The 14,524-nt window shown below is 41.6% G+C and overlaps 1 protein-coding gene and 1 long non-coding RNA gene across 6 annotated transcripts in view; one reads left to right on the top strand and one right to left on the bottom strand.

The window, feature by feature from the left end:
* The window catches only part of chrm4a (cholinergic receptor, muscarinic 4a), a 92,672-nt gene that overhangs the window by 29,380 nt on the left and 48,768 nt on the right, over positions 1-14,524 (bottom strand). The window lies entirely within an intron of this gene.
* Positions 1-14,524, top strand: part of LOC148146996 (uncharacterized) — a 36,893-nt gene that overhangs the window by 1,497 nt on the left and 20,872 nt on the right. The window lies entirely within an intron of this gene.

The following is a 14,524-nucleotide window of genomic DNA, read 5'->3' as shown; positions in this document are numbered from 1 at the left end:
CTCCAGTCTGCAAAACAGCCCTCCACCACCACTTTCTGTCTTCTATGTTTGAGCCAGTTCTGTATCCAAATGGTTGGTTCTCCCTGTATTCCATGAGATCTAACCTTGCTAAACAGTCTCACATGGAGAACCTTGTTGAATGCCTTACTAAATCCACATAGATCAAATCTACTGCTCTGCCCTCAGAGAACACCTCTGGGACACCCGGACCAACCAACCCAACCACCCTGTCGCTCAACACTTCAACTCCCCCTCCCACTCCACCAAGGATATGCAGGTCTTTGGACTCCTCCATCACCAGACCACAACAACACCACGGTTGGAGGAAGAGCGCCTCATCTTCCACCTAGGAACCCTCCAACCACAAGGGATGAACTCGGATTTCACCAGTTTCCTCATTTCCCCTCCCCCCACCTTGTCTCAGTCAAATCCATTGAACTCAGCACCGCCTTCCTAACCTGCAATCTTCTTCCTGACCTCTCCGCCCCACCCCAGTCTGACCTATCACCCTCACCTTGACCTCTTTCCACCTATCGCATTTCCGACGCCCCTCCCCCAAGTCCCTCCTCTCTACCTTTTATCTTAACCTGCTGGACACACTTTCCTCATTCCTGCAGAAGGGCTTATGCCCGAAATGTCGATTCTCCTATTCCCTGGATGCTGCCTGACCTGCTGCGCTTTTCCAGCAACACATTTTTAGCTTGTATTGAATTCAGATTTCACCATCGGCCATGAGGGTTCAAACCCAACTGCTTAGCACATTAATGTGGATTTCTGGATTGCTAGCCCACTAACATGCCCACTATGTCACTATCTCCTGTGTCGTCTCCTAAAACGATATTGGGACTTAAAGGCTTAAAGAAGATAAGTTATGTAAACTGGAGTTCCAATCTCTTTAATTTAGAAGACTGAAAAGTGTTGTTGTCAAGTTGTTAGAATGATCAAAGGGTGGTTTCAAGAGGGAGGAACCACATGGGAATCTGAGTGATATGGGTTTTGGTGAGATTTGTGGCAGAATTGAATGAGATAACAAGTGAGGCCTATCTCCACGTAGAGAGCACCCTGTTGCATGCTTTATGCCTTTGACAAATGGTGCAGTGAGTTTCCTGCTAGGCAATAAGTTGACAATTAAGGGGCATTATTGCTTGTTAAACACCTTGTTGATGGCACAAACCGCTTCATTAATGTTCACTTTGATATCTTATTAGAAAAGGTAGATATTGAGAAAAATTGGCAAGGAAGCCAATGCAGATACCAGGCAGATTTGACTCATTGCTTGCCCTGGATGACCTCTATGTTGAATACCAGGCACAAACATCTCCGGTTGCACTCCATGGGCACAGCCCCACTCACCCCATGACTAGGGACATTGGTATTTGGCATGTACTAGCCTTGAAGAATATTCATGGCACATCTCCTATCCACTTATAGGATGCTTCTGCACTTCAACCTTTGAATGAATCAGTAGCTATCATTGTAATACTGCAGCAAGGGCACTTTGTGTTCAGGGACATGCAAGGACTGGGCTAGGTGGCATCTTGGGGCTCTTTGCTTGCTGTCATGGTGCTCACTCAGTCTGAGCCTACCTGGATGCTCACAGGACCACTGCCTTGCACTGCCTTGCCTTGTCTTCTGACACTTTGCTCTACTCAGTCAGAGTACCAAGCTTAACAATTTCTCTTTCGCTTTGTCACTTAGTGCAGTCACAAAGGATAGATGTTTGCCGCAGTTGTCAAGGGAGATTAGCTAATGTAAAACAAAGAATTGCAGATGATGGAGATCTGAAACAGAGAAAAACAGAAATTGATGGAGAAACCCAGCAGGAGAGATGAAACAGAGTTAATGTTTGAGTTTAGTGATCCTTTTTCAGAACTGCATTCAGTGGGCCTTCTTCTCCAGTTTTGAATAATGGTCACTTTGTTTTCTCTCCACAGACCCTGCCAGGCCTGCTGAGTTTCTCTCGCCATTTCTGTTTTTGTTTGTTTCGAGGTATATAGTCTTCGGTTGAGGGGCCCTGGGTCAATAAGTCAAGGGCAGCCTTCAAAAAGAATATTTGAAATGATCAGTCAGTCATTCAGGGTAATCAGGGTCCAGGCACTCTCCAAAGAAGGCTGTCCTCCACCGATCTTGAATCTTACTGCCCTGGAGGGGGCTGCTTTCTTCCTTGAATGAAAGGGAGAGAGAGAGGGAGACAGGTATTCAGGGAGAGGAATATGGGTGGCACGGCTGTTACTATTGGTGCAGGTAGGGAGGTGTCCTGAGCGGGTATTTAGGCAGAATACGGAATATGTTGGGGTTGTGGATTGATAGCGAGTGAGGTAAGATGTTGCAGGCAATAGTGAGAATGGCAGAGTGTGAGCCTTGGTGGGAAGTGGTGAAGTATGCTGGCAGAGTGAAGTAGGACATTAATCTTCTTGGTCCATTCCTCCACTTGACTGAGACAGCTTTAACCTGGGAAGCAAACTTGGACCAGGCTGGCATGGTCAGGTGTTGTCTTCATTGCTGGTCTTGGGTGGAATAGGAAGTCCAGCCTCTCAATACTCAGCCCACAATGAACTTTTTAAATACGGGGCATGTGCAAAGGACGCAAGTGAATTGTGGGATATCCACTGAGTGACGAGGTTATGCCCCACAATGAGATGGGTACTGAATCCGATTTGAGGGATGCCATTTGGGTGGGGTAGGTAGTTAATCAGGTGAAGATTAGACTGGTGCTGGAAAAGGACAGCAGGTCAGGCAGCATCCAAGGAGCAGGAAACTCGACGTTTCAGGCAAAAGCCCTTCATCAGGAATGAGGTTGTAGAGAGAGGAGAACTTCTTGAAGGTAGGCTTCCTTGCAAGAGGATTCAAAATAAGATTAAAATCAACTAGGCAAAAGTGAGGACTGCAGATGCTGGAGGTCAGAGTCAAGATTAGAGTGGTTCTGTAAAAGCACAGCAAGTCAGGCAGCATCCGAGGAGCAGGAAAACAAAGTGAATGTTTTGAGTCCAGTGACCATTATTCAAAACTGGAGAAGAAGGGCCACTGAAGGAGCCTCATTCCTGATGACGGGCTCCTGCCCAAAACATTGATTTTCCTGCTCCTCGGATGCTGCCTGACCTGCTGTGATTTTTCCAGCACCTCTCTAATCTTGACTCTGATCTCTGGCAGCTACAGTCCTCACTTTGGCCTAGTTGATTTTAAGCTTACTTAAAATCCTCTTGCAAGGATGCCTACCTTGAAAAAGTTCCCCTTCTCCCCTCCCCACCCATACCCCACCATGTTAATCGGGTGAGTTTGGTTAGATGTAGTAAGAAAGCCTGTTAGGTCTCATGTTGGAAATCCTTCTAAAAAAGTTGAAGCAACCTGGATTTAACCAAAACAGCATGAGATTCTGCTCAGAGATGCTATTTCCTGTGGTTGAAAATCCAATACACGGGAAATTAAGAACAAACTTAAAATTTGGTCATTTAGGAGTGAATTAAATAAACACTTTTTTCACATAAAAGAAAGCAAATCTGAACAGGTTACAAATGCAGAATACATTGAGCATTTCCAGTCTGGGAACCATATGTTTTGTGAGATAAGGATATCAAGGGACATAGATCAAAGGCAGGTAAATGAAATTATGGTGCAGATCAGGAATGGATAATGGCTTACTTTGTACTGGACGTCATCCTAGAAAGCAGTGTTAAAATCATACAAGGTCTAAAAATTCCAGCTTTTGTCAGCGTAGAGATAATGTGCTCAACATATAAAGAGGCAATAAGTTTGGTCCAGGAGAAGATGTCGCAAGTCTTGTTTTGGAGAGGATACAGTCTGTGACATTGTTGCAACAACCCATTGATCAAATGCTTTGGAGATGTTAGATGTTCATGAGACATTTCTTGGAATAAGTGGGGCAGTAAATCATGACAGCTGCTGTTTAAAAGCCTTCAGTGAGCGACAGGCATTAAACTCCTGCCCATATCCCATCAGCTTTTGTTTTAGTTTACAGGAAATCTCAGAGGCTATCGAGCATATGCTTGAGTTTTATTTTTCTAAAACAGGTGTTTAAGAGGATCAACATTACTGAATTAATACTTTCTCATCCATCAGCGTAGGAACAGCTATGGAATAGACTAAAAGACACAACTTGCAGCCAATATTGCACCACTTGTTGCGATATATGTGTTTGTTTTAACTGTAATGTAAATACAGTACAGTACTGAATGGTTGGTGAACTTGATTCATGTTTTTATAAGTAGTGGCCTCCCTCCGAGGTGATTTGTCGAGACTGAAACCGTGTATGAGGGTCGTAAGAGGTAATGTTTAAATATACAATCGAAGTTTTCTTTCAATACAGCAATTTCGTGGAGCTCTTTTTGTTTCTGATTACATACATCTGCAAAGCCACGAGCAATTTTTTCCAGGTGACTCTTCATTTCTGCATACCGTTTCTTCAAGATTGAATTTTCGTTAACTGTTAATTCTTCCCTTCTCTTGTAACCTCCAACAACAAAGGTTTGTTTCTGAATCCCTTCTAAAAACCAGTTGGCTGTAGTGTAACTTCATTGCTGATCAGTGGGAATCTTGTCTTCCACTGCATGTCAAGGTTTACTCTTATGATTTAAGTTAAGAGAAGTTAAACTTTAATTGCAGCCTTCATCCAGGTAGAGTCATACAAAAATCTGAGAGAATTAGTGGATGCTTGAATTTGTTTTTTTTTAAGCTTGAGTTATTTGTTTTCAGGAAGGATAAACAGGGGCCTCTGTCAAGGTTGGCTTTTCTGCACTAACAGCTGGTTTGGTTGTATAATGTGTAAACTGGGGGTTTGGTGAGTTAGAGGGAGTCCAGTGAAGGGGTGGGCTGGGGTGGGGTGGGATTTGGTGGGGAAGTTGCTCCTTTCTTCCCCTACCTTTTTCAGTCTCCTTCGTTGTTGTTAACTTCAGTATAGAGAAGAAGCTGGCTGTGAAGGTTTCGACCATTCTAAGCATAACAGATAGTGTTTTTTTCAAGTTAGAGAATGGCAGGTCAGCTTGGCTAAGCAACAAATATGTCCTGCAGTACTTGGGTAGCTTTAGCTCTGGACTTCCGAATTTGAGAGGCAGTTGGAATCATTGCTTTGTACCCTTGAGCCAGAGGCCTACTTTTAGAGAGGTGGTCACACTGCAGGTTAGAAGCTAACATACAGCAAGAGAATGGGTGACTGTTTAAGAGAATTTAAGAGAATCAGACAGGCAGTGAAGGAGTCCTCAGGGTCTACCTTGCTTGCCAACTGGTGTTCCATTTTTGACACTAGCGATCTAATGGTTCCTCAGTAGAGTATAATCAGAGCCAGGTTGATGGCACCATGGGAGGCCTAGCAGCTCACAGGGAGAGAAGGAAAAAGAATGGAAGGGCAATGGTTATGGTAATAGAGAATTCCATAGTCAGAGGATCAGACAAGTGCTTTGCAGTGGTCATCATGACTTCAAGAAGGTACATTGCTTTCCTGATGCCGGGGTTGAGAATGTTACAGGACATTCTTCTGAAGTGAGTACTCAGCCAGAGGTCATGGCCCACATTGGTCCCAATAAGTTAAGGAAGAATGAGGATGAAGTTCTGATTTCAGCACGCTAGAAGGAGATTAAAAACCAGGACTTCCAAAGTAGAAGTTTCAGGACTTTTCCTACTCCACATACCAGTAGGCATTGACATTTGAGGATTTACTGATTGAACACGTTTTTTATGATTGGAAAGCTTGTGGAGGAAGGTGGGCATCTGAGTTCTGGGGCATTGGGACAAGTTCTGGGTGATGTGGGATCTTCACAAGTTAATGGTTGGTACTTGCACAGGACAGGGATAAATATTCTGGCAAATTTCTGAGTACAGAAACAATAGAGCAATAATAGTTGGAGATTTCAGCTACCCAATATCAACTGGGATATAGACAGTATGAAAGGGGCAGAGGGTACAAAATTTTTCGAAAGTACATTTTTAGCCAGCCTGCACAAAGTCCAATAAGATGGTTCAATTCTACATTTAGTCTTAGGAAATGAAGCTGGGCGAGTGGATGAACTAGCAGAGTGTGACCATTTTGGAAAGAGTGATCATAACATCGACCAGCGATCATAATACAGAGAAGTGAAGTACTGAAGGGGCTGACCTCTTTGAAGATGGATAAATCCATCTTGGGTGGCCCGGTGGCACAGTGGTTAGCACTGCTGCCTCACAACGCCAGAGACCCGAGTTCAATTCCCGCCTCAGGCAACTCTCTGTGTAGAGTTTACACATTCTCCCCGTGTCTGCGTGGGTTTCCTCCAGTTTCCTCTCACAATCCAAAAATGTGCAGGTTAGGTGAATTGGCTATGCTAAATTGCCCGTAGTGTTAGGTGTAGGGGAATGGGTCTGGGTGGGTTGCGCGTCGGTGTGGACTTGTTGGGCTGAAGGGCCTGTTTCCACACTGTAAGTAATCTAAATCTAAATCTAAATCATCAGGTCCAGTTGGATTATATTCAAAGCCAGGAATGAAATAGGGGATACTTTTAGAATCATTTCCCAATCTTCACTAGATGCAAACAAAGTATTAGAAGATTGGGGGTCTAAGAACATTGTACCATTCTTTAAAAAGGGAGCATGGATAGGCCACTGACCTCGGTGGTGGGTAAATTACTGGAATCAATATTGAATGATAGGATTACTGTGTCATTTGGAAAGATTTATATTTATTAGGCATGCTCAGTACAACTTTGTTAAGGGAAGGTCATGTCTGATGAACTGAGAAGTAACAAGGAGATTTTTGAGGATAGTGCTATCTACAGGGATTATAGCAAGGCATTTGATGATGTCCCAAATGAAAAGCTGATCATAAACTTTACAGGCTTTAGAATATAGGGGAGTGTCATGAGTTGGATCTCGAATTGACTGAACGACAGGACACAAAGTGGCTTACAGAAGTTTTTGGGAATGGAAAGTGCTTTCCTGTGGCATTCTGCAGGAATTAATGTTGGGTTGCTTGATGTTCATGGTATATATTAATCATTTAGAGATAACTTGGGAGGGTATGACTGGGATGTTTATAGACAACACAAACATTGGCCATGAGGTTGATAATGAAGAAGATTGTTGTAACTGAAGGGTCATATCAATGGTTTGGTCAAGTGGATAGAAAGCTAGCACATGAAATTCAATCCAGACAAAGGCAACGCTATAGATTTTGGGAGTGAAAATGAACAATAATGGGAGTACGCTAAGAGGAGGAGAGGAAGTGAGACACCTTGGAATGCATGTCAACGGGTCCCTGAAGGTGTTCAAACAGATAGTCAAGTTGGTAAAGAAGGCATATAAGGATGCTTTCCTTCATTCTACAGATATGTAAAAAAGAAATGTTTGTTTAAAACAAATGTGGGTCCATTACAGGCAAAATCGGGAGAATTTATAATGGGGAATAGGACAGCAGAGAAGCTAAATTATTGCTTTGTGTCTATTTTCATTGAGGAAGATACAAGCGGCCTCCTAGAAGTAGAGAGCCAAATAGGTGGAGAGAATGAGGAATTGAGTGACATTAGAATTAGTATGACAGTGGTACAGGAGAAATTAATTTCCAGGACTTGATATCCAACATCCCATAGTGTTGAAGGAGGTGACTATAGAGGGAATCAATGCATTGATGATCATCTTCCAAACTTATATACATTATTGAATGATTTCTTTGGATTGGAAGGTAGCAAAAGTCACCCCAGTATTAAGAAGGGAGAGAGGAAACAGAGAACTACAGACCTGTTGGCTTTATATCGGTAATAGGAAAAATGGTTGAATAATGGATAGAATAAATAGACACTTAGAATGATTTGATTGAGCATAGAGAGCACGGGTTTATAAATAGGAAATCATGTTTGATGAACTTCTTGGAGCTTTTGAGAATGCTACTAACAAAATTGATAAAAGAGAATTGCTGGATGTGGTACTGTTGGATTTTTAAAAGGCTTTTGATCAGATTTTTGACAGGCTGTGACTAGTCGAGTACCATGGGGATTGGTACTTAGGACCTCAGCTGTACATGATATATGCATCAATGATTTGGATGTGGAGACCAAATAAAATATTTCCAGTTTTGTGGATGAAGCAAAGTTAAGTGGGAATGTATATTGTGAGGTAGATGTAAATCAGCTTCAGGAGGGTTTGGACAGATTTAGTCAGCAGGCAAAACTGTGACAGATAGAATAGAATGTAGAAAAAAGTGTGGTTACCACTTTGGTAGGAGGGATAGATGTTTAGATTATTTATTAAAAGGTAGGAATTTGGAAAATGCAGATGTAGAAAGGGTCCTAATTGTCCTTGTCAATAAATCACTGAAGGCTGACATGCAGGTGCCTTTAGGAAGCCTAATGGGATGTAAGCCTTATTGTAAGTATAGGAGTAGGGAAGTCTTGATTCAATCGTATAGACTTGGTCAGACTGCACATAGAGTACCGTGTGAAGTTTTGGTCTCCTTACCTAAAGAAGGATATTATTTCCATTAAGGGAGTGTACTAAAATTCCACCAGATTTGTTCTTGAGATGGCAAGACTGTCCCATGAAGAGCAATTAAGTAAACTGTGCTTGTATTCTCCAAAGAATGAGACGTGATCAAAATTGAAACTTGTAAAATACTTAAAGTGATAAACAATGTGAGATGATTTCCCTGCTCTGTGAGTCTAGAACCAGGGGGTTCAATTTAAAATTAAGGAAAATGCAATTTAAGACTGAGGTAGGAAGCAAATTCTTTTACTCAGCGAGTTGTGAATCTTTGGAATACACTGCCTAGAGAGCTTTGAAAGTTACCTTTTTAGTATGTCTAAAATGTAACTTGATTGATTTTTGATTGCCAATGGTATAAAAGGTTATGGGATAGTGTGGATTAAAGGGAATTGAAGTGTTCAATCTACCAATGTTGAATTAAATGGCAGTGCAGGCTGAATGGCCTATTCTTGTTCTTAGGGTCCTGTTGGCTGAGGTATTAAATATGACAGCAAAGATGTAACGCTAGAACTGTATAAAATACTGATTAGGCTACACTGATTAGGAATTTTTGTGTATACTTCTGATCACTACATTACAGAAGTATAATTGGTCTAAAAAGAGTACAGAGAGATTCCCAAGAATGTTGCCAGGTATGAAACTTGCAGGTGTGATGAAAAATTGGATAGGCGAGATTGCTTTTTTCTTAGAACAGAGGAGGCTGAGGGTATGACTTAATTGAGGTGCTTGGACTGAGAAAACCTGTTTCTTGTGTCAGGGGCGCATTGATTGCTCAAAGGATTAAAAGGGACATAAGGAAAAGCCTTTTGACCCGGTGTGCAGTAGGTATCTGGAATTTTCTGCCCGTTTTGGCTGATGAGTCAGAAACCTTTAAATTATTTTAAAAGAATAAGCAATAGAACTTGCAAGGCTACAGACCTGGTGCTGGAAAGTGAGTTTAGAATAGTTTATTCAGCTAGTGCAGATTGAATGGGCTGAATGGCCCTTCTTATAGCTCTGTGGTTTTACACTTCATTGGGTAGCTTCTAGTGTTGAAATGGAAGTGTTTTATGGAACTAGATCGTCTTGAAGTGAATGCGACATGAGGATTAACCACTTTGCATTAAAAGCCATTAATTCAGGGGCTAAAATTGCTTGGCAAGCTTAAGATTACTGACTGAGGATAATTCTTCGGAAAAAAAAGAAATTCCTGGAGTACTCACGCTTCAAACGTATTTTAAAGTACAGAAATCGTGCTGGCACTTTGCAAGGGTATTCCAAAATTCGATTTATTCCCTTGCTCTCTCACCAGGATATATGTCCTCTGTTACTTCAAATGTTTCTCTTTATGAAATGTAATGATTTCTGTCTCAACCACTTCCCAGAGGAAAAGCTTTTGCATTCTAATAACCATCTGTTTAACGTAATTTCCCTTCACTCTCTCTTCACTTGTAGTGACTTCCCAGACAAGATACCCTTTCTGCCACTTGCCCTTCCAAAATCCTTGGGACTTCAAAGAAAACAATTTGCTACTCTGGTGGCAATTGGCTCAGTACCATAAGTTTCACCTCATTAACTATAGCACCATCCTTTGCATCATAAAAGTCCGCATGGGCTTTGGAGAAAGGACTATCGTTAAGTTTGCTAAATAAACTCTCGATCCTATTTCCGGCTCAGGAGTAGAATTCTTGAGTGTAGAAGACCAGCCTCAAACCAGCCTCATATAAATCATCAATTCAGCTCCAAGGTACAGCAACAATAACCTGATTTTTCATCATTGGTGGACAACTTCAGAATTCAACTTGTTTTCCAAGGACAATTTAACAGATCGTAAAGTATCTTTTTCAAGTTGTGATTTGATGTCAGTACCTTGCAATGATCTACTCTTTCAGTGTAGCTAACAGCACTAATCTCAATATTATCTGTAAAATCAAGGCATGTCTTTTGAATCGTCTCTTGCCGTGTGTCACCTTTCAAAAGTTAATCTGAATGAACAAATGGGGCATAGGAATTATAGGAGGAATATGGAAGCTTTGGAAAGGGTTCAGAGGAGATTTACTAGGATGTTGCCTGCTATAAATGGAAGGTCTTATGAGGAAAGGCTGAGGGACTTGAGGCTGTTTTCTTTGGGAGAGGAAGGTTGAGAAATGCCTTCATTGAGACATATAAGGATGATCAGAGGGTCAGATAGGGTGGACAGTGAGAGCATTTTGCCTTGGATGGCGTTGGCTAGCATGAAGAGACATAGCTTCAAATTGAGGGGTGATAGATATAGGACAGATGTCAGAGCTAGTTTCTTTACTCTGAAAGTGGGGGGGGGGGGGGGGGGGGGCATGGAATTCACTGCCTGCAACAGTACTAGACTCGCCAACTTGAAGGGACTTTAAATCGGCATTGGATAGGCATATGGATGAGAATGGAATAGTGTAGGTTAGATTGGTTCTACAGGTCGGTGCAACATTGAGGGCTGAGGGACCTAAACTGCACTGTAATGTTCTATGTTCTAGCTGTCAGAATGACTAATGCAGATTTAAAAGAACTGACAAGTCTAGAAAGGATTCAAAGATTCAGCCCAAGATCAGATTGGGTCAGGAATGTTCAAGAGACAAATCTGGGGCACACTGAGTCAGGAAGTTTCAAGATTCCAGCTCAGAACACACTGAGATAGAAGGATTTGAATTAAAGCCAGTTTCTAGACAAGAGTAATTATGGAATGAAGTAAGATTTTTTTTAAAAAATCCTATTTGATACCTCATTCTGGCATAATGCAAGACCTTATGACCAAAAGATGTAGGAGTAGAAATAAGCTATTCCGCCCCCTACGTTCCCTAGCTGGAGAATCCAGATGGCACAATCTCAGGATAAAGGGCCAATCACATAGATTAGGAGAAGGAGAATAAAGATCAGGAGAAATTTCTTCATTCAAATGGTGCTGATGTTTTTTGAGATATCTATTATAGAGGGATGTGAACGTGCCACCACTGAATTTTTAAGGCTGACATCGACAGATATTTGGCCTCTCAGAGAATCAAGAAATGTGAGAAGTGAATGGGAATGTAAGGCTGAGGGCTGAGGGTCTGCCTTGATCCTACTGAATGGCAGAGCAAGCTGAATGGGCCATATAGTCTATGCCTGCTCCTATTTCTTATGTTCTTAGATAGGATCCCTCATAAAAGCAGCTATCCCATAATGTTTCATGTTGGAGAATATGACCTGCGTGATCTCATATCAAATTCAAAAACCTTGTAAATTGCTGTAATAATTGATATTAACCTCCATTAGCAGAAAATTACACTTTGTAATCCAACCCTGGGCTAAAATGCATTCACTGAAGCCATCGACTTGACACATACGTTATTCAAAAAGCCAACACTTATCTATCTCGTGCGTTTTCAGGTTGTTTACTATGAAGTAAAGTTTAGGTTCCTTTCTGGATATTCACACCCAAATATACAAAGTAATTTATGAAGAGATTCAATTCACTTGGGCTGAGCTCACTGGGACATCTATGGATTTATTAACTGTTTTTCCAAATATATATCATGCAGCTATTTTTGGTGGCAAACCTTCATGTAATTAACTACAAAAAATTGAGGATTCTTCCAGAGATTTGAATACTATTCCCATTATTATTAATGGTGCAGAATGGACTGGCAAATAATTCATCATATAGTTTGGGGATTCTTCAGTGAATTTAGATGCTGCTGTAGCAGAAACTGAGTGTACCATTGTCATTTCTGAGTAGTATAGAAGGTGTTAACGTGTTGAAAATCTTGTGTCTATTTAAAACTCCCTTTCCACAATCAAACTGGTGTCATTGAAAGAAGTAAGACCAAGCAGGTGGACCACATTTCACTTTTCACAATAGAAAAGGAGAAAAAGAGGAGGCAATGTCTTCTTCAGCAGAGTGCTGGTGTGCATCAAAATCAATGGATGTAAATAGTGAAGATGGTTGACCTTTAACGCTCAAGGTCATTGGAAAATTGCCCAGGTATATCCTGTATTAACAAAAAGCAGGACAAATTCACCTGTCCAATTACCACCCCATCAGTCCAGTCTCGAGCATCAGTAAAATAATGAATGCATAGCAATAACATGTTCACTGATATTCAGTTTAGGTTCTGCCAGGGCCACGCAGCTCCTGACCTTATTAAAGCCTTAGGTCAACCATGAACAGGAGAGCTGAATTCCAGAGGTGAGGTGGGAATAGTTGTCCTTGACATCAAGACCACATTTGACCACGTGAGGCATCAAGAAGCCCTCATAAAAATGGAATCAATGGGAATTATGGGCAAAGTCTCCACTGGTTGGAGTCACACCTGGCACAAAGGTTGTGTTTGTTGGAGGTCAGTCACCCCAGCTCCAGGACAGCACTGCAGGAGTTCCTCAAGGTAGTATCCTAGACTCCACCAAGTCCAGCTGTTTCATAAATGACCTTCTGTGCAGAAGTGGGGCTGTTCGCCAATGATTTCACATTGTTCAGCTATATTTTTGACTCCTCAGCTAATAAAACATTCCTCGATGTCCTAGGAATGGATTTGGATCCTAATCGGAAGGGGATGTGGGAGGGTAGGAGTGAATGGAGCCAGTTTGACCAGTGACAGAATTTATTGAGCTCCATGTAATCTGTCCAAAGGGTTCAACTGAGGATGCAGGACTGATAATAAGCACAGGAGAAAGTGAGGGCTGCAGATGCTGGAGATCAGAGCTGAAAATGTGTTGCTGGAAAAGCGCAGCAGGTCAGACAGCATCCAAGGAACAGGAGAATCGACGTTTCGGGCATAAGCCCTTCCTGAAGAAGGGTTTATGCCCGAAACGTCGATTCTCCTGTTCCTTGGATGTTGCCTGACCTGCTGCGCATTTCCAACAACACATTTTCAGCTCTGATAATAAGCACGGGCAATTCCTATTGTGGCCAGCATCGATCAACTGTCCCAGGTCTTTGGAGGGGACTATATTTGCTTAGTTTGAGTGGGAGTGATCTATGGCAGAAGATGCATAACCTATCATTCTATTGCAAGGATCAGAAAATACAGAGTGGTCAGTTATTAAAAGTGTCATATTGGACTCAAAGCATTAATTATGTTTTCTCTCTCCACAGATGATGCTGAGTTTCTCCAGCACTTTCTGCTTTTATTTCAGATCTCCAGCATCTGTAGAACTTTATTTTTATTTGAGTCATTTCAGTGACTTTGCTTATGCGAAACAGAACAGGACACAATGGAATGCTACCAGCCTAAAAGCAGACTGATAGGTGAAGGTGCATCACCTTCATAGTTACTGGTAATTGCATTCCTTTCCCTGCTTAGACGTGAAGGATGTGATTGCAAAGTGGCAAATTTCAGCAAAGCCACCTCTGCTGCACTGCAAACAGTTCACATGTTGTTCCTCAGAGAAGTGCAGATAGACAAACTGCACCTTGAAGACCATGAACCGTGAACAAAGCCTCTTGCTGAGATTCCCTCCGCCCCCCCCCCCCCCCCCCACTCTTCCAGCATCGTACCCTGCTCCTGATCCCCTCTCTTCATTCTTCCAATTTATAACAGAGTCTTTAACCACCTGCTACACCAGTCATTGCAGATTTTAACCATTCTAAAGAACTGGAAATATTTAGTGATCCCTTTAAATACCGTAGTTTGGTGGGTTTCTCCTTATTGTTGATCATTTGTGTCATTAAGAAAATACATTAGCTAAAGTGTAGAGCTAATAAAATTGTTGAATTGATGTTAAAACAAGTCATAGGCTGATTCACACCATAATCTCCCAGAGAGCATTCAGTGCATGTATAAGCATCCTTATAAATATGATGTGCAGTACAGTTCACATCAAGTTTATTACATCTCTTTGGCCCAAGTTTAAAACATGATCTAAGCTTTCAATGATGTCTTAACATTCATTCTATTGAACCTTCTCATAACCTTAAAGAGATTTATCGAGTCACTCCTCAATCTTCCCTTGTCTGTTCTAACAAACACAATACTGTTCATTCTTCCTTTGTTCTTAATTCTGCTATCATCTGAGCAAATCATTTCTGCATCTTCATCAATGTCTCTGTATCTTTTTTATCGATTTAATTAAAGACAAA

The sequence above is a fragment of the Chiloscyllium plagiosum genome, unplaced genomic scaffold (genome assembly GCF_037043375.1).
Source record: "Chiloscyllium plagiosum isolate Xiang-an unplaced genomic scaffold, Cpla_swu_hap1 HiC_scaffold_18, whole genome shotgun sequence".
Lineage (NCBI taxonomy): Eukaryota > Metazoa > Chordata > Chondrichthyes > Orectolobiformes > Hemiscylliidae > Chiloscyllium > Chiloscyllium plagiosum.
Note: the sequence above shows the minus strand (reverse complement) of the source record. Positions and strands in the feature narration are given on the sequence as shown.